Here is a 20647-nt window from a genome sequence, read left to right on the forward strand (position 1 = left end):
CAAAATAATCTCAATCACTCACTCATACACTCTAACACCACATTTGTATCTACAGGCATGGGTTTGTTGGTATATTTAATGCAGTTTATATTTGTTTGAAATTAATGTGCAGTTGGGCATTAACTATGATAACAAAGTACACTAGTTCACAGGATACAAATATGGGGCATTTTGGTATTTCATAATAAATTATTAGTTTTTCAATAATTAAATAAATTATAACTATTGATTTACATTACTCCATCATACCCCAAGTGTCATGACCACATAAAGTCCCTGGACATTTGTTGCCCTGTGATCAATCAACCTTGGTATATTATATGAAAATGTATATATTCATTATCCACTATCAACAGAAATAATGAATTTATCTTACAGAATACAAAGAATACACCAACCACATACAGCTTGTATATTTATCTATTTAAACCGTCCTGTAGCATTAATGTATTTATGCACACACTCCATCGATTGATTGTTCAGTAAATCACTATTACTAGTGTTTCCATTTAGAATAGTACTTAAAGGTATTGTATTATGGAAATCTTTATCATTTAATATAAGATCCTGCATAAAAGTTTGTCGGTCTTCTGTATAGAGAGGACATTCAAAAAAGAAATGATAAGAGTTTTCAATTGCATGACTACAAGGACAGTTTGGACTATTTTTCAAGTGATCTTTAAACAGATCATAGTTTAGTTGACTAGCACCATTTCTTAATTGACACATTAATATATTACTTTTTCGTGAACCAGAGTATTTAAATACAGGTGTACATACATTTTGTTCTGTGTCCCCTACAATTACCTTTTGTATTTCCCTTTTAAAAGTAATAATATTTGTAATATTAGTAAGGTTATTATTGGCACTGTTCCATATGTTCATCATACTGGGAAAAAAACTATTAGCATATAGTGTGGTTCTAGGAAGGGGCTCATTGAAAATTCTTGAGTGCCTAAGATTGTATGTATTTTCTTCTGGGTTTAATATATATGGTTGAATAATTTCATGTAGATAATTTGGGGTTATTTTGTTTGTTATTTTAAAGAAGAAGATGTGTTTATGTTTATCCCTCCTATTCTGTAAACTTTCCCACCCTATTTCTTTATATAATATACAGTGGCTAGTGCCTTTTCTTAGACCAGTAATTATCCTGATAACATCAAGCTGGATAGATTCCAAGAGATCTTTTTCTTGTTTTGTACAGTTATCCCATATAACACAAGCATACTCTAGAATAGGTCTGATAAGTGTAGTATACAATATTTCAAGTGCCTTTCTACAGATTTTATATTTTAACATTCTTAGAACATTTACTCTTTTAGATGCCTTTTCAAAAATAAAGTTTATATGATGTGTCCAGTTACCCTGTTCATTTAAGTAAACCCCTAGATGTTTGTGATTTGTAATATTACTTACCCGAGTATTATTAAATACTAGGTGTGGATGTAGGTTATCTGCAGTAATTTTCTTAGATACTATTAAAGATTCAGTTTTATCTGGGTTGAAAAGTATACCCCAATCATTTGCCCATTTTGATATTTTGCGTAGATCTTCATTCAGACTGTTTGCTGCTTGCTGATGCTTATTGTCTATTATTATGTATAATGAAGTATCATCAGCAAATAATGTTATATTACATTCTATCTCATTTTCCAGATCATTAATATACAAAAGAAATAAGCATGGTCCTAGGACCGAGCCCTGAGGTACCCCTGCTTTCAATATTTGCCAAGTAGAATGGAAACCATCATATATTACTCTTTGTTTTCTATCTCTGATATAATTTTTGAACCACCCCAACATATTATTCTTAGTTCCATATTTCTCCAATTTGTGTATTAATCCTCTATGCCACACCCTGTCAAATGCCTTACTTATGTCACAAAAAACTAGCCTTATTTCATTTCCTTCATCCAGCTGACTTACTATAGTATTATACAGTGACATACGTTGATTAACTGTAGAGTCTTTAGGTAAGAAACCTGATTGATTTTTTGATATTATAACATTTAAAGACAGATAATTGTATAAGTATTTAAAAATGATTTTTTCTAACATTTTTATAAATATTGGGGTGGATCACACTTTTGACCTTTACCTTTATATATAGGGACAACATTAGCACATTTCCAGGTGTAAGGGAGGCAACTCGACTCTATTGATTTATTAAATAATATTAATAAGGGTTTAACTAGAGATTCAGATATTCCCTTTATAAAGTAGGGGGAAATATCATCTGGACCTGCTGATTTATTGGTATTTATTAAATGGAGCTGATCTTTGATATCTTGCTCTGTAATAATGGTATTACTAAAGGTAAATGGTGGAAATTCAGTTAGTGGTGTGACATCATCATCTGTTTTATTTGAAGTTGAGATAAAAATGTAGTAGCAAAATATTTGTTTAGTACTTCAGCTTTCTCTACAGGATGAGTTATTATCTTGCCATTTTCTTTTAATGGTGATTTGTCATTACTTTTATTGTTGATATTTAAGACTTTTTTTGCAATTTTCCACCATTTATCTTTAGGAATAGATTGATCAGAAAGCGAGTTTTGGAGTTTTTCAAGATATATTCCCTTTGCTTTTCTGACTAGCGTAATGACCTCATTTCGTAAATGCCTAAATGTACTCCATGCTATCTCAGTATTGTTTTGTTTAGCTTTTTTGTGTTGTCTATTTCTTTGTCTAATTTTAAGTCTGATTTCATTGTTAAACCAGGGTTTGTCTTTCGGTCTTACAGTTACGGTTTTATGGGGTACAAATTTATCTATGCATTCATGTATTTCTTGTGTGAGATATTCATTCATATTTTCTACATGTAACTGAGATAATGTGTCCTCCCAGTCAATAGATAATAGATATTCATTTGCTCTCACAAAATCTGCATTCTTATAATACAATACATTTTTTTTATAACATTTTTGTTTCCAAGTTTTATATGTTATTTCTGCTCTAGTTGGGCAGTGATCACTACAAAAGGGTACATTTACTTCAACATTTTTTGACTATATTACAGTTATTTGACATAATGACATCAATACTAGTAGATGAGCTTGCAGTAACCCTAGTTGGCTCATATATGTGATTTTTTAAATCGTATTTGGTCATTATTCTTGAAAGTCTAGAGTTTGGAGTAAGGTTAAGCATATCTTGATTAATATCGGCTATAAGTATCAAGTCCTTATTTAACTCAATAACTTTTTCTAACATATTATCAAAAATATTCCAGTAATCTACTAAAGAACTCGGTGGTCTATATATGCATCCAACTAAGAACGTTTTTTCATCGATTTTAACTTCCAGCCATAGGGTTTCTATTCCATCAATTTCTAAGTCTTTTCTTCTTTTAGCATACAGATAATCTTTCACATAAACTACCACTCCTCCACCCCTGTGTGTTTCTCTGTCTTTTCTAAATATAACTTTGTGGTCATCTAGGAGGATATCAGTATCAGCAATATTTTTATTTAAATTAGTTTCAGTTAAACATATTTTATCAGTATCTGAGAATTCGCTTTCAATAACATCGGTCTTGTTTCTTAAAGAACAAACATTTACATGACATATTGTAATATTATCATGATAAAATGCACTTAAGTTGTTATTTAGAGAATCAGCTGGGCCTGGGTTATATTAGTTTGTANATGTCATCTCGCTATGAAGTATTGAGAAATAACAAATATTTTTTTAGAAACGGTAGGAGTATTGGGGAAATAACCAAACGTGTTTAAATCATAGTATTGAGCTTTCTGAAACCACGAACCTTTAGACATTCAGTAATATATCAGTTAGTTTTATAATATCTGTATTGTGTCATTAACGGACTATGAAGTTTTACAACTTCAATAGAGCTTTTTCGTTGTTTCAATTAAATTATAACACTAGTAAATAATTAAATATGGAGTCGAATCGAATTTATATAACTTTTTGTTTATAAAATGTTCGTGAGCACAAAAATAATGATGGGTTATTTAATTTAAAAGCACTCTTTAATAAGTTCCCCATGTGAACAATCTTTGTGGCATATCTCTCATCCCACATAAGTACAGCTAGAGAAAAACATTGTTGTTCTAGTTATTTACGATTTCATAGAAACAAACATAAGAAATGGTTAGTACTGTATCGGTTCGGGTAATTGAACGTGGCGTCGATATGATACGTGACGTTATTGAATTGACAGTTTGCTCAGCGGAAGAATATCGACCGCCATCTGAATTGCCTCTAGGAAATATACCATTTTAAAACAAATTTGCTGAGAAGCTTTTCGAAACATTTTATTTTAATGAATACTGATGGTATTTTAAAGTTTTTTACTGTTCTTTTAAAACAAATTGTGTTTGTATTTTTTTTAAACATACAAATACATTTGCTTATCATTTTTTACTGAATTCCATATGTGGAAGAAAAATATTAAACCATTATGTATGTCTGTCTGTCCACACTTTCGTTTCCCAATATAATATTGGAATCCGAAAGACATTATAATCTGTCTGACATTTGACATGGTGAAACACTGTGTAATACAGATGTGCAATAAGGGTTTAAAACATTTTGTGGCCAACGTCAAGGTAACTGTTATTCCCAAAAAAAACTTGGGAATAATCGGAATCAAAAAGTCTTATCTTTTTGAATTTGGACATGGTGATATACTGTGAAATGAAGATGTGCACAAGGCGTTTTTCAATTTTCTGATGTCAAGGTCAAGGTCAGTGTTACTTAAAATAAACCAATGGGGTGACGGTCAGACACATGACAGGACCCTGCTGACCTCTCAGTGCTCTCACTATTGATTGGAATGAATGTAACCTGTCTTAATGAATATAGCTCTCTATAGCACATAGCCCTAACTACCAGTTAATATCGGCCTGTCTGTAAAGACCACCTGTCAATTAAAAATACTATCAATCTGTAACACTAGTGTCAATACATACATATTTCATGTGATAAGTATTTTTGTTTATATGTTTACTGAAGATGATCGCTACTTTGAATTATATAAGTTGTACGTTTTTTTTCTAGAATTAGGTATAATAATAATTCAGAAAACGACAAGCTAATTTGGTTTAGGAACGTTCAATTGTAGTTTTGAAGGTATGTACAGGTATATTTGAACTGTTGAAATTTATAATAACAAATAAACCTATGTGAAGAAATCATTAGATGCATTGTTTTATTTTTCATTACTGTCTGATGCCCTTTCCTTTGTGGAAGGACAACAATCTTGTTCGTGACTTCAAAGCTTCAAAAAGAAATAATGACAGCATAAGAGAGTATTGCATTAAACAATTTAGTAACAGGCACTTGTTGGTGTGTTGCGCTGCCGCACATCATCATCTGGTACATTATGAATATCGACATTTTCTCAATATTGATAAGTGTTCAATGTGATTTGAATGCAAATGCCATTTTTCTTTCGAGTAATGCAACATTATTTGGATTGAAATTTCATTAACTTGGCGGGTGTCGTCGATGAAACAGGAGCCGCTGAACCATTTTAGTGAACCTTTTTCTTCATTTAATGTCTTTTTTTTATTTCAGGTTTCTTGCAGTTTTGTCCTCAAACTCAGCGACCAATAGCTGTATATCTTGTTGACGATTCACTTTTTTTGCCTAAAGCATTAGAACCGTCATGGCATCGGTAAGACAATAATATGTGTTCGTTTAGTATGTGTAAGATAACATGGATACATGCATGTTTATGTAGCAAAAGTGTTCTTATAATTTTGGACAACATATCAACAGCATGATTGATTAACATATCTATTAAATTATTTCTACAAGTGTTTAAATTATTTCTATTTACCAGTCATACCATATCCTCTGCTGCCGTTTCGTACGCACACATTGTGTAATATATCCACAGGCTGCTTTCATCCTCAATATCATTGACCCATATATCATGTTAGTGATATACCTATTTTCTAAGGATTTGCACACCTTGTACAAAAGCCGAATAACCGGGCGATTAACTTTTGCGCACATCTCTGCACACATGATGAACGAACGGTATGCGATGGCAGTCATGAATGATACGAATAGAGGAATGGCGTGCACAATATATTCGATTTCGATATAAAACACCATAATCTTGATTTGAAGGTACGTTAACATATCTTGTGCTGTATCGGAATATTATTCAGTTAAAAATGTCATGTTAATCCATTTAGGACATATTTGAAAATAAATTGTAATTAATAATTAGTCACATCGTTACGGTCCCTTACATATATACATGTAAACATAGCCGCCTTGTTTACTTACAGAGGGGGGGGGGGGTCGGTGTAATGGTATAACAGAAAGAGATTAAATAGATCGATACAAAGAAATAAACCGAACATGTAAGTTCCAGTTATGCTTAACATAACATACGGTATATCACAAATCAACTCTCTGTGTCCGACACAGGCCAGGCAAACCATCCTCATGCTTTTCACTTAATTGTTATCTTACAGAATAGGCCATTTTATACATGATTACTTCTGTACGTGTATAAGACGCATTAAAAAATGGATATACCGCTAAATATACAAACAGTATATAACATATAAATTATGTACATTATTTTTAAACCGTAAAAATAATTAACCAATTGCACTAAATCGCACATATCTGCTGACATAAACCCACAACGAGGAGATGTTAAATCGCAAGATTGTTTGTACCAATCGTAATGTACGCACACATTGCGTACTATATGCACACGCATTTTTGTCCTCAATGCCATTGACCCATAGGTGTATAGCATGTTAGAGATATACCTATTTCGCCTCAATTATTAGAACTCTTATGACATCGGAAAGAAAATCAAATGGATAAATGCACGTTTATGCAACAGAAGTGTTATTATCATTCTGAAAAACATATCAACGGCATAATTAAGTAGGGTATCTACTCAAATGTATCTACGATGTGTTAATATGATTTATATTTATCATTTCTGTCAGAATCAGTCACATCAATGCACCATATCGTCTGATGGAAAATATCAATATCAACCACTGCGTCTCTATGTAAGTATCAGTTACCTTTTGATTGGTTTCTCTTCAAATTGTAGATTTATAGATATTTAGATAGAAATATGTCATAGAATAACAAGAACTCTATTTAACTCGTCCATTGTATATAACCACCACAATCTGAAATCTACATTTGGAGAACGTGATATTTTCCCTTTTTGATGAAAGTATCCCTGTTTTCCCACCTGCACTATGTATAGTAAGCAGCTGATTCTATACTCACGGAGTGGTTCCGAATAGACGAATCCCGTGTAAGATATCGTATACTGAAGAACAAAATCACAAACCAGGTTTTCTAAGGATTTGAACACCATGTGCAAAAGACGAAATATCGGGCGATTAATTTTTGCGCACATCTTTGCGCACGATGAACGAACGGTATGCGATGGCAGTCATGGATGATACAAATAGAGGAATGGCTTACACAATTTATTCGATTATGATATAAAACACCATAATCTTGATCTGAAGGTACGGTAACATATCTGAGCTAGATCTAGTGCTGTACCGGAATATTATTCAGATAAAAATGTCATGTTAATTCATAAAGGACATATTTGAAAACAATTTGTAATTAGTAAATAGTCACATCGGTACGGTCCCTTACATGTAAAGATATACATGTAAACAAAAGGGGGGAGGGGGGGGCGGTCGACACAGGCATTTACGTTACAGTCTTAGTTGTACAAATGCCACAGATTTCTAAAAGAGAGAGATTAGGTAGATCGACACAGACGAAATAAACAAACATGTAAGTTCCAGTTGTGCTTAACATGGCCATTTTTTCACATGATTACTAATGTACGTGTGTAATACGCATTGAAAAATGGATATACAGCTAAATATACTAACAGGATATTACATATCTATAATATACATTATTTTCAAACCGTAAAACTAATTCACCGATTGCACTAAATCGCACATATATGCTGACATAAGTCCAAAACGGGGAGATATTAAATCGCACGATTGTTCATACCAATCGTGATGTACGCACACACTGTGTACTATATGCACACGTTTTTTTTGTCCTCAATATTATTGACCCATAGGTGTATATCATATTAGAGATATACCTACTTCGCCTCAATTATTAGAAAATCAAATGGATAAATGCACGTTTATGCAACAGAAGTGTTATTATCTTATATCTACTCAAATATTTCTACGATGTGTTTATATCATTTCTATTTATCAATTCAGTTTCAAGGATATCAACAGCCGATACCTACTTCTCAGTTCCGCCAACCGATTTTTAGCCTAAAAGCATTTTAAGGTCGTGAACTTTCTCCTTTTTGATAAAAGTATCCCTGCTTTCTCTACCTTTACTATGTATATGGATCCGAATAGAAGAAACCTGTATAAGATATCACATACTGAATTATTGGAAAAAGAAGTATTGTTTTCTTACATGTGGGTTTCTCCTCGTCGACCGGTGCACTTTCGTAACTTTCCGAGATGTACAAAGGCCGCAGACTTTCTGAGAGAGAAACAAAATAAGTCCAAACAAACGAAATAAAAAGACAGGCCAATCATCCTAATGCTATCACACTAACTGTTACCTAAACAAAGTCAATTTCTGTACATATTTTATACCGTACATGTGTAATACCCATTGAAAAATTGGATACAGCATAACATACTTACCGAAAATTACATATCCACCATGTTCGATATTTTAAGAAAAATCAGATTTTTATCAATCCGTAAAATTAATGAACCAATTGCACTAAATCGCATATACATGCATGTGCGGATATATGCGCCTACAGGGATAACGATTACAAAATCACACGATTGTGCATACACATAGTGATATGCGCACGATTTGTGCACTATATGCAAAAACTATTTTTTGTGCTTTGTGCAGTTACACATTCATATCTGATACGATATGAATATCGGTAATTTTAAAATATCAATTTGTGTTCAATGTGATTGGAAAGAAAATGCATTGTTTCTTTCGGGTAATGCAACATGATTTGGATTTGAATTTCATTTATTTGGCTGGTGTCGTCGATCTAGCAGGAGGCGCTAAATCAGTTTTAGTGAAGCTTGTCCTGCTTGACTATCACCTTCTCAGGATTCCTGCAATTTTGTCTTCAATATCATCAACTCATATGTGTACATTATGTTAAAGATGTAATTATTTTGCCTCAAGTATAAAAACTGTTATGGCATCGGTAAGAAAATCAATTTTAATCTCATTTCATATATGAAAATTAAATAGGTAAATGCACATTTATGCAACAGAGGTGTGACTATCATTTTGCAAAACAAATCAACAGCATGATTGATTAACATATTTACTTAAATATTTCTACGAGTGTTTATATAATTTATCCTTATTATTTCAGCATTTTCTGGGAGATGAAAAGCCTAAACCTGAAACTCCGCAACCGGTGGTAAGTTGCCTTTTTATTGCCTTCTCTTACATTTTTAGATTGATAGATATTATGTCGCGTAGAATAACAAGAAATCTACTGAACTCGTTTATTTCTTATAACTACCACAACCTGAAATCAACATAACCAACATTTTAAGATTGTGAACTTTCCCCTGTTTGATAAAAGTATCCCCCCTTTTCCTAACTCTACTATGTATATGTCGCTGCTGATTCGAAATTCACGGAGTGGATCCGAATAGAAGAATCTCTAGTGTTAGATACCGCATACTCAAGGAAAAAAACACATCACGTTAACTAGGGATTTGTGCACTATGCGCGAACGATGAAATACTGGTCGATTTAAGTTTGCGCACATCTTTGCGCATGATGGACAAACTGTGTGCGATGGCAATCATGGATGATAAAAATAAAGGAATCGTTTCATCAATAGATACTTTTTGCGTTTAAAAACATTATCATATTGATTGAGAGGTACGTTGACATATTTAAACCAAGCTAGATCTGGTGCACTTTCGTAACTTTCCGAGATGTACAAATGCCGCAGTAGATTTTCTGAGAGATAAACAGAATAGATCGAAACAAACGAAAAAAAAACAAAAAACATGAGAATCATCCTTATGTTATCAAACTAACTGTTACCTAAACAAAGTCCAATTCTTTACATATTTAATACCGTAAATGTGTAATACGCATTGAAAAATGGGATAGAGCAACACATACTTACCGAAAATTGCACATCTACCATATACATTATTTTTATATTCATTCAGAATTGTATCAATCCGTAAATTTAACAAAATCAATTGCACTAAATCGCACGAACATGTATGTGCGGATATATACGCCTACAGTGAAAACGATTACTAAATCACACGATTGTGCATACCCATCTTGATATACGCACGATTTGTGCGCTATAAGCAACAGCTATTTCTTGTGATGATTTGGATTTGAATTTCATTTATTTGGCTGGTGTCGTCGATCAAGCAGGAGACGTTAAATCAGTTTTAGTGAAGCTTGTTCTTTTTTACTGTCACCTTATGAGGATTTCTGCAGTTTTATCTTCAATATCATCAACCCATATGTGTCCATTATGTTAAAGATGCAATTGTTTTGCCCCAAGTATAAGATCTGTTATGGCATCGATAAGTAAATCAATTATAATCCCATTTCATATATGTCAAATTAAGTGGATAAATGCATGTTTATGCAACAGAATAGTTATTATCATTTTGCAAAACATATCAACAGCATAATTTACTTACATATTTACTTAATATTTCTACGTGTGTTTATATAATGTATACTTATTATTTCTGACAGATTTTCGTACCGGAAATGCCGAATGGTCCATCTGGCGTTCCCCCAAAACAACCACAGTATAACATGTAAAGTGTAAGCTGCCTTTTTATTACCTTCTCTCCCTAGTTCAGATTTATAGATGATATATCGTCGTAGAATAGCAAGAAATCTATTGAACTCGTCGATTTTATATAACCACCACAACCTGAAATCTACAAGACTACATTTTAAGATTGTGAACTTTCCCCTCTTTGATAAAAGTATCCCTGCTTTCCCTACCTGTACTTTGTATATGTCGCAGCTAATACGAAACTCACGGAGTGTATCCGCTTACTGAAGAAATAATCAAACCAAATTTTCTAGGGATTTGTGCAATATGCGCGAAAGATGAAATACTGGGCGATTTAAGTTTGTGCTCATCATTTCGCACGATGGACAAACTCTGTGCGATGGTAATCATGGATGATTTAAATTGAGGAATTGTTTTAATAATATATACTATTCCGTTTGAAAACACTATAATCTTGATTAAAAGGTACGTTGACATATTTAAATCAAGCTAGATATGTTGGTCTGTTTATATTTAAATTCAGTTAAAATGTCAAATTTATTATAAATGGAAATTGTTTTAACAAGAAGTATTGTATTGTTACATCCTCGTCGACCGGTGCACTTTCGTAACTTTCCGAGATGTACAAATGCTGAAGTTTACTTTCTGAGAGAGAAACAAAATATATCGAAACAAGCGAAATAAAAAAACAACAACAGGCAAATCATCTTAATGATATCACACTAACTGTTACCGAAACAAAGTCAGATTCTTTACATATTTAATACCATACATTTGTAATACGCATTGAAAAATTGGATAGAGCAAAAACATACTAGTAACTGTATTCTTCATGTATTAAAAGGGCCCTGTCCTTTTATAATAAAAGAAGGTCCTTTTAGGTCCCTTTGTTAGGAATGTAAGGTGATAAAGAGTCCCTATGTAAACGACCCTATGTTTAGTCCCTTTATTCTAAAAGGTCCAAGTCCATGTGTGTGTAGGTCCCCCATGTGAAGGTCGCCCATGTGAAGGTCCCTTTATTAGGAGTATGGGGAATCAAAAGGTTCCTGTATATAAGGTATCCAGTGTGTAGATCCCTTTGTTAGGTAATAAAAAGTTCCCCATGCAAAGGTCTTTATGTATAGGTCCCTTTTCAGGGGTTCGTTCTAATTCCCGGTCCCTGTGTAGGTCCCTTTTTTAGGTGTATATATATATATTTTTTATTTAGTTTTACAATTGAGCCCACCCTATCAAACTAAGAAGGCATCCTACCGAAGGAAAAACATTCCATTTAGATTATTTGGTAAGCCATTCACAGAAAACTCAAACCGTATATATACATGTATCTCCAATATTGCAGGATCGAGCGAATGGTAGCTCGGAAAAGTAGGAATATTTTATGAAAGTATTGGATAAAATGTACTTGAAACAATGGCAGCTTGGAGCAGTAGGAATAACTTTTCAATCAAGATGAATGTATTTGATAAGTTGTACTTGAAACAATGATAGCCCAATGGCACGACCCGACTTCCAATAATGTTCTTAAGATGACAGCATGTGATAAAATGCAGATGAAGCCATCACATCTAACCACAATCGATATTTGTTATTTATGAAATGAAAAAAAAAAGATAAGTGAAAACATTCCATATCCATATTTATTTACCTTAGGACACTAAGGTTTAAAGTAACATACACAGCCACAATTCTACTCACTTTCTAGATAAACATGGATGGTGAAGCACGTCCTAAATGTCTAGAAAGGTTTCAGCGAGCAATCTTGTTGCTTCGCAAATGAGGACTGCATACAGCCCTGTATAAGGAGCTCAAACTCTGTGTTGCAACACATGGAGAAGACATAAATGTTCCCGTTTATGAAAGGGAGCATCACTTTATCATGCAGAGGATAGAGAAAGGGCAAATGCTTTCTCCCTCTATGGTGTACAAGACGCGTCGGTGGGTGAAGCTGACGTTTAATGCTAATAGGGAGAGATAATAACGACTGAATTCTTCAGAAATTAATCAAGTAACGTTTATATAGTACACGGTAAAGTTGTTAACTGAATCAAGTGCGTGAACCATTTTCAATAAGTCTAACCCTTGAGTGCTCTACTCACTCCGGCATACACAACATCATAAATATCTAAGGCATCCATTTGGTAAAAAGCAACATTTCTACATTTCAAAACAATAGGATTGATGTCGATGTAGGAGGATTGTAAAACCGGCACCAGTCAACGTAAACAATTCTACGTTTATTCGACCACTACGAATCTAATACTATTAACGGCCTGGTAGTCCTTTAAGTATATGTCACTGAATCGCGTGAGCAGACCCTATTCTTAAAAGTTGCATTGGAATAATAAAAAACACAGTTTTCAGATTTAAACATCTATTTGGCACAGTAAATAAAAAGGCAAACATTTCCTTGTGTATGTAAACTTATGATAGAAACAGTTATCTTAAACACTGGAATAATCATATGAAAATAGATATCTTAAACATTGGTATAATTACACTAAAATAGTATCTTAAACATTATTGATAAGATAAAAAAAAATCGTCACAAGAAACATCACTGAACTAAAAATAGACACACTTTACCCTGATCATTTTTATATATATAAAAAGATTAAACAGTAATCATCACAATAAAACATCACAAAATGACGTACATATGATCAAAGATATAGTTATCACAGTAAAATAATGTTACAAGAAATCATCAAAAAAATATTTAAGTAATGATTTGTATAAACATTTTAATCAAACATTAGTAAAATCATCACAATATAGTTATAAAACAGAACTGAAAAATAGACACACTTTACCCTGAGTGTGTATTTGTATAAAAAGAATAATATATGCCTATACAAAATAATTAAAAAAAAAAATATCACAATTAAGAAACATTACTGAATTAAAAAAATAGACAAACAATTTACCCTGAGTATTTTGATTTATAAAAAGATTAAACAGTAATCATCACAATAAAACATTATAATAAAATATCACAAAATATCACAAAATATCGCAAAATATATATTATAGTACAGGACTTCGCAATTGGTAGGGACTTCTGGAGTCCACCTCCACAAATATCACAAAATATTACCAAATATCTATTATAGGAACTGACTTCGCAGTTGGTAGGGGCTTCTGTATATCACCTCCACATCCACCTTAACTACAAGTTAAAAAATAGAAACATTCTTTAGAAACTCTTTTCAATACATTAAATAAAAAAATTGCTTAACAGAACCATTCATATATTCTAATCAGATAAAATAAGCAATCCAAATTAATTTTACTGTATATATTCTTACCTGATGATATGTAGGGGGAGGTGGTGTGGGGGTTCTTCCAGTTCCTCCCTAGAATCTACAATTTAGAAAGAAAAATTAGAATTAATGTTCACTCTAACACAAGGTATTGAAATATGAAACAAATTCTAAAGCAATACAACTTATTAAAAAACATTTTCTATACACCCTCAAATGGATCCTTCTCCTTCTCCTCCTCTTCCACATCTCCCTCAACCTTCACTAGAGTGTCATCTACGATGTAAAATGCAATACAACATTTAAAAACAATATTCAAGACTAGTGAATAAACATCATAATTATCAACTGTGAAGACTTACTTAAAATTCTAACTTACCTGATGCTGGAGGAGGGACTGGCATCGTGATAGGAGGTATATCCATTTCAATAATCTCTAGAAAATAATTACATATTCATTTAAATATGCATTTGAAGGGACAAGGCAAAAGTGTCCTTATTTATAGTGGAATGTATGTTTAACAATGTAATCCAAGTGTGAATGAAGTTTTATTATTAAATATATCTACTCATTTTTTATTGATTTTTTTGTATACACATTTTTTTTGATGACTTTCGGGTGTGTGAGAGAAAAAATAATGACTTCATCACGATTATGCAACGTATTTCACTAAAATCACACCTTAAAAAATAATAAACACGCCTTCCAAATATTGAAAATGTAATTGACAAATCAACCATTCCGTAAACATAGTTTTTCATTGGCCGTTCTTCTCTAAAAAAAAGCGCGCCAATACAGTTAACCGACACTTTCTAGACTTTGGCGCCAGATGGAACGACGGAATAGTCCTTGTCAACTAAGCTTCACTGACAGCTCGGGGTATCGGTGAAAGAATTTCATGAGGTGATTTCTCTACACATCACCAAAAAAACAAAACAAATACTAACTTCCACTATCGTGGGAGGATTATCAGGACTTGATCAATATAAAGGTGACATTGTAGGGAAACTAACATCTTATAAACGTTAGTACTGTCATAGTAATAACACAAGATCTTTTTAATGTAATATCTTTGAAATATTAGAGAAATGTTCCTTTTTTCCTCCAATAGTCTGCCCCCAACTGCCAATTCCTCCACCACAAGTTCCTCAGCCTCTTCAGCCATCTTCTCAGCCTCCACAGCCAGCTTCTTGGCCTCTGCAGCCATCTTCGTAGAAGTAAAATATGGTAGAGTTCGTTACCATATGAGAAGGTTGATGAGACAACGATACTATTGTAAAGTAGAAGCTGTTTTTGTACAATGAACCAATGGAATTTGTGTGTAGGGGGATTGACTTAAATACAGAACAAACGATTTTATTTTGATAAACTTTAGTAATGGTTAATAACATTCATATTGAGAAATAAAATGAATACAAAACATCTATAAGTACATTATACAAACAACAATCTTAAGATCCATTGAAAATATTGTAGACTTTAATTTAGTTTTCTTTTTTAAATATTTTGTCTTTAAACTTAAAACTTTCTTGTCATAAGGGTTTAAAAAAAAAAATAGAAGAGTTTTACAATCATTCATGACGACATCTGTCTGATGGTACATTTGAAATAAATATTTGTAAAACTGCATTTCTGTTTCATTTTTAAATGCCAATCTATTTTAGAAATTCTGTAATGACCAAACTCAAGCGTATCACACCGATTTGGTAAGACCCAACGCTTTTCATCGAAGGCACACAGACCCGACTTGTTGACGGCATAAACGTACAGTTTGTGTTTATCGCTTCTAATCGAATTCATTTTACACATTTTAATTTTGTCTTCGAATAAACAGTACCTACATATTTCGTGCCTTATATCGCCTCTAACGGTCGTCTTTGCAATACCTTTAGCTACCTGATTTTTGTTCATATCGTTATAAAGGACAGTAAGATTATCTATTTCTATCCGTTTGCGCACGACATAGTCGGACGAGTACATGTTAGCGCGTATTCCTACATACTGTGCAATGGGTTCGCTTCCTGTTTCGTCCTTGAAATACCGGGGTATCTTTTTGTTCTTTGTATCGTAACAACGATGGTCGACCGGATGTCGTCATAGACGTCTCGGCATTGAACGTGATACAAAAGACTGTCCGTGTCCGTCATGAGTAACTTTATTCCATCTCCATATCTCGGTTTTAGGTACTTGTAATAAAACTCGTACATGATACATTTCGATAGATCTAGAATGGTCTGTCCTACATAAACGGGTGTGTTCAATACTTGTTTCACTTTATCGTTCTGAATGGCTACCAAGCCTTCGTTAAAGATGTTCTAGCCACGTACTTTTTGATTTTTATGTCCGTGTGTGCCAGCTTGATATCGACTCTAGATCGCACGTTCTCCATCGTCTTACCGAACACGGAATTATTCATGAGTTTAAAGAAATCTTTCTCGAACTCGTTCTTACATGTGACTCCTTTGGTCGTGTTGAATAGTATATACGGGCGTAACCAAGCTTTTGTTTGAATTCTAGGATTCTGTGGATTTTGGTGACTTTCAGACCCAATTCCACGTACAACTGTAGATTTCTATAATGACAGATGTATTTCGTCTTGTGTTCTAATGTTGGAATCAGTTTTTCTGGCGGTACACACCCTTGTAATTTGTCATCGGTGTATTCGGGGTTAGGATGTAAAGTTTTCCATAGCTGTTTACTGGTTGGTGATAATGTAATAGTCGTCTTTATCCGGGATAAATGACAACTCCTGTTTTTTTTTCTTTTTTCTTTTAGTTTTGTTTATTACTTGTAAAAACCCTGTAACATGAAATACAATATATTACTATACATATTGTACATTCATACAATCACATAAGCTAAAACATGTCAAACAATACCTGGCCGTAGTCAGTTACATAAGTTACAATAGTGGAATACGTATTTTACAAACTGACATTCAATCTATATATTATATAGAAATTACAGTTTACACTTTATCTAATTATACAGCATAATTCCAAATATATTAAAAGCAATAATGACAAATAATGACACTACTACAACAATTCTTTGTCGGAGATTTTTGTTCGTTCCAGAGCGAGGGGGTAATCGGAATGACTGTCATGGAGTTTGTCTGGGTATTCCAGATCTACTTCTAGTACGTTCCCCAAGTCTTCGTCTTTGGTGACTTTGGTTATGTCAAATGTTTGTGGGTTTTCAACCCATTGAAACCCTCCCACGGGTAACGATTTCGACATGGCCTTCCCGTACAAGTTATTCCAATCCGTATGCATGATGTATGAGTGTGGTTGGGAGAGGTCGTACGTTTCTGGAATGTAAGGATTGTTAGATTGAGCGTATTTGTTAGAGATCATACTACATGAAACACAACTTCGTACCCCGTTTTCGAAGAAAAAGATACATGTCTGGATCTCTGTTGAGTTCTAACCTCACTACCGTCATTTTCAGGCTGCACTCCGAGCCAGACCTGAACTGGTATAGAAGTGAGCTGCATCTAACCCGTAATACTCCAGGCACATGTTTCTGAAGTTCTCGAAGACACTGGCCAATAGTAGCACGTCCGTCTTGAGATAGAGATCGTGATACTGACCGAGGTCTAAAATGTTCAGTTTCTTCCATACGTTCTTCGCATGTGTGTAAACGGCATCTGACACGTGTGATCGACTCAACGAACTATATAATTTCTCTTTTGGAGGGAGATTTTGTTCGAAATACCGATCGGGGTTGTCCACGTACTCGTAGGGATATACACCTTTTCTGAGAAGCAATTTGGCTTCTGATTCAGAAAATTCTCTGGAGAAGTTATTAAATTTCACCAAACCCTCTTTGGCAAGATTTTCAGTCAGAGTCTCTAGGCTCTGAGACATAAACTGAAACGAATCTATGAATCTAATGTCACCCAGACTAAACGTACATGGGGTAAACGGTTTTATCCTCGACACCAAACACGTTTACTGCTATATCGTTCTGTCTTTCAAATTTGTTGATTTGAGAGATGGAGCAAGATACTTGATACCTGTCATATATAATTCGCATTCGTACGAGAAGAAAAACGCGTTCGGGTAGGGTATTGACCGGATGGAGAGACGTCCAAAACGACCATAAGAAGCACTTTTCGTCACGATTGAGGATATTGATCAAATAGTGTGTACGAAAAGTCGATGGAGTCGGTATGTAAGAGGAACCATGCAGAGGTGAGTAACGTGTATTTCCAGCTAGATGATTTTCTTGAGTACCCATGCAGACCCTTGTCGAACGAATTCCTCCAGTGAGGCAAACATTTTCTGATAAGCGTCATTGATATCATGTCATAGACCCGATTCATTTGGCATCAATATGTATGTTTTAGAAAGAAATGTGGTGTGGTCTGCACTAGTTTACTTTCTCGATCTTCCTTTTCAGATGATGTACGAATGTTTAAATACCATTTGATCCCATTCAAACTCTCACACATATTTTGTACATTTTCCATCACTTCCGTTTTCGAATTAGTAAAACATGTCAGTATGTCAGTATTGTCCTCGAAATTTGGAAAAATGTTTCTGAAATTAGCATTCCCTCCCAAACTCACTTCGTCCGAAAAAGTATGTCCTTCTTGCACAGATGATCCCAACACTGGCGACTGAACACCGGAAGGTCCCGGCAGCGGCGACTGCACACCGGAGGGTCCCGGCAGCGGCGACTGAACACCGGAAGGTCCCGGCAGCGGTGACTGAACACCGGAAGGTCCTTGCAGCGACGACTGAACACCGGAAGACCCGGCAGCGGCGACTGAACACCTGAAGGTTCCGGCAGCGGCGACTGATCTCGCATTGGTGGTGGTGTCCTGAAGGGTTCAGGTAGGGATGATCGAATAGCTCTTTCACGTGTGCTCTCATGGCATTTTTCCTTCCGAACGTCTTATTGCATACGTGCCATTTGTGATTTCACTTTTTATGTACGTTATTCACGTGCCTTCTCAGGTTACTTGCATCGTCAAACACATTCCCACGTACATTACACCTTAACTGTTGGTAAGGAGTTTTCATGTAGTGCTTCAGTTTGTTTTTCGTATGAAATAACTTCTCAAACACATCACAAGTGAAAACTTTCTGTCTATTACTGTCTTTAAGTGCCTTATTTTGTTCACCTTTATTTTCATATCTGACTTTTTTAGTCGGAGATAAATCCACCGCATCCAATGTCCTTTTCAACTTTCTCGAGTTTCTATGGCATTTTCTTCTCGTTTAGACATTGAATTAGGTAAATCATCAAAATATCGTGCTGCTATGTTTCTCGTTTAAGTGTTTCCTCCCTCATATGTCCACTTTCGTTCAAATGTAAAGGTTTTATATCGTGAATGACAACCATTTCGCTTGGTTTCTTTCACTTTGTTCTCAAATTGAATAGGCGTGGTATTTACAAAAAGTTTTCCACCTCGCTGACTCTTTGCTTTTCTACGCATGCTCCGTCTGAGGGGGGCGGGTCGATCCGCCCGATTGGTTGATTCTACACTGAACTTATCGACTTTCATTATATCAGATGGCGTGACATCATCCTCCGACTTATTAAGAGTTAATATCGGTACCCGGTGGGATGATCGATTCGTCTAATTTCTCGTGGGTTTTTTCTCTTTTGATAATGTCGTCATATTTTGACTTTGATATCAATATAATTGATCTAGCCATGTCAAGTTATTTCTAAAGAATACGGGTAATATTTTTCTCACTGAAAGAAGTCTCCGTATTCTCTAACGTCTATTTATCCCTTCTGTCAATACCCCACGTATGACCACTTTATGTTTAGCTCTTCTTTTTATCCTCGTCAGAAATTGAAATGTTATCTGTTAAAACGTTATGAATTATTCCATCAGAAACTTTAGTTGTTGATCTGTTAACGTCAACAAGATGCCTTGCTTATGCTTGCCCGATGCTATCAACCAGAATTCTATTAAACTCTTCATTGTTTTTAGGTAAATACAATACCGTGTCCTCTCCAGGTAAGATCCTGGTGCGGAGTGGTGGTACTTCGGAGCGTAAGTCGATGATAATTACGTGGAAGGTGAGACATCGATTAACAAATAACTGAATCTGTTTGAAGTTNAAATCATCATAATTAACACACTATATTAGCTGGCCTCTTATCATCATAGCTAATATAAATATAGTAACTGCTCTCTCACATTAATGTATCATCATAGCTTAACACAATACAGTAGCTGGCCTCTTATCATCATAGCTAACAAANAATAGTAGCTGGCTTCTTATTATCATATCTAACACAATTTAGCAGCTGGCATCTTATCATCATAGCTAACACAATACAGTAGCTGGCCTCTTATCATCATAGCTAACACATAATAGTAGCTGGCTTCTTATCATCATGGTTAATATAAATATAGTAGCTGACTCTCACATATATGTATCATCATAGAAAAAAACACAATACCGTAGCTGGTCTCTAATCATCATAGCTAATATAAATATAGTAGCTGGCCTCTAATCATCATAGCTAAAACAATACAGTAGCTGGCCTCTAATCATCACAGTTAACACACTATAGTAGCTGGCATCTTATCATCATAGCTAATATAAATATAGTA

General features: G+C 34.3%; 1 long non-coding RNA gene across 2 annotated transcripts in view; it reads left to right on the plus strand.

The window, feature by feature from the left end:
• LOC110448751 overlaps positions 1 to 20116 on the plus strand; it is a 28271-nt gene extending 8155 nt beyond the window's left edge. For both annotated transcript variants that reach the window (XR_002462769.1, XR_002462768.1), the window contains exons 2-7: positions 5544 to 5643; positions 6950 to 7015; positions 9382 to 9429; positions 10755 to 10826; positions 15176 to 18905; positions 20018 to 20116. This is a non-coding gene — a long non-coding RNA (uncharacterized LOC110448751). The remainder of the gene's footprint in view (positions 1 to 5543; positions 5644 to 6949; positions 7016 to 9381; positions 9430 to 10754; positions 10827 to 15175; positions 18906 to 20017) is intronic.
• Positions 20117 to 20647: the final 531 nt, after the last annotated feature.

Source organism: Mizuhopecten yessoensis, unplaced genomic scaffold (assembly GCF_002113885.1).
Source record: "Mizuhopecten yessoensis strain PY_sf001 unplaced genomic scaffold, ASM211388v2 scaffold4245, whole genome shotgun sequence".
NCBI lineage: Eukaryota > Metazoa > Mollusca > Bivalvia > Pectinida > Pectinidae > Mizuhopecten > Mizuhopecten yessoensis.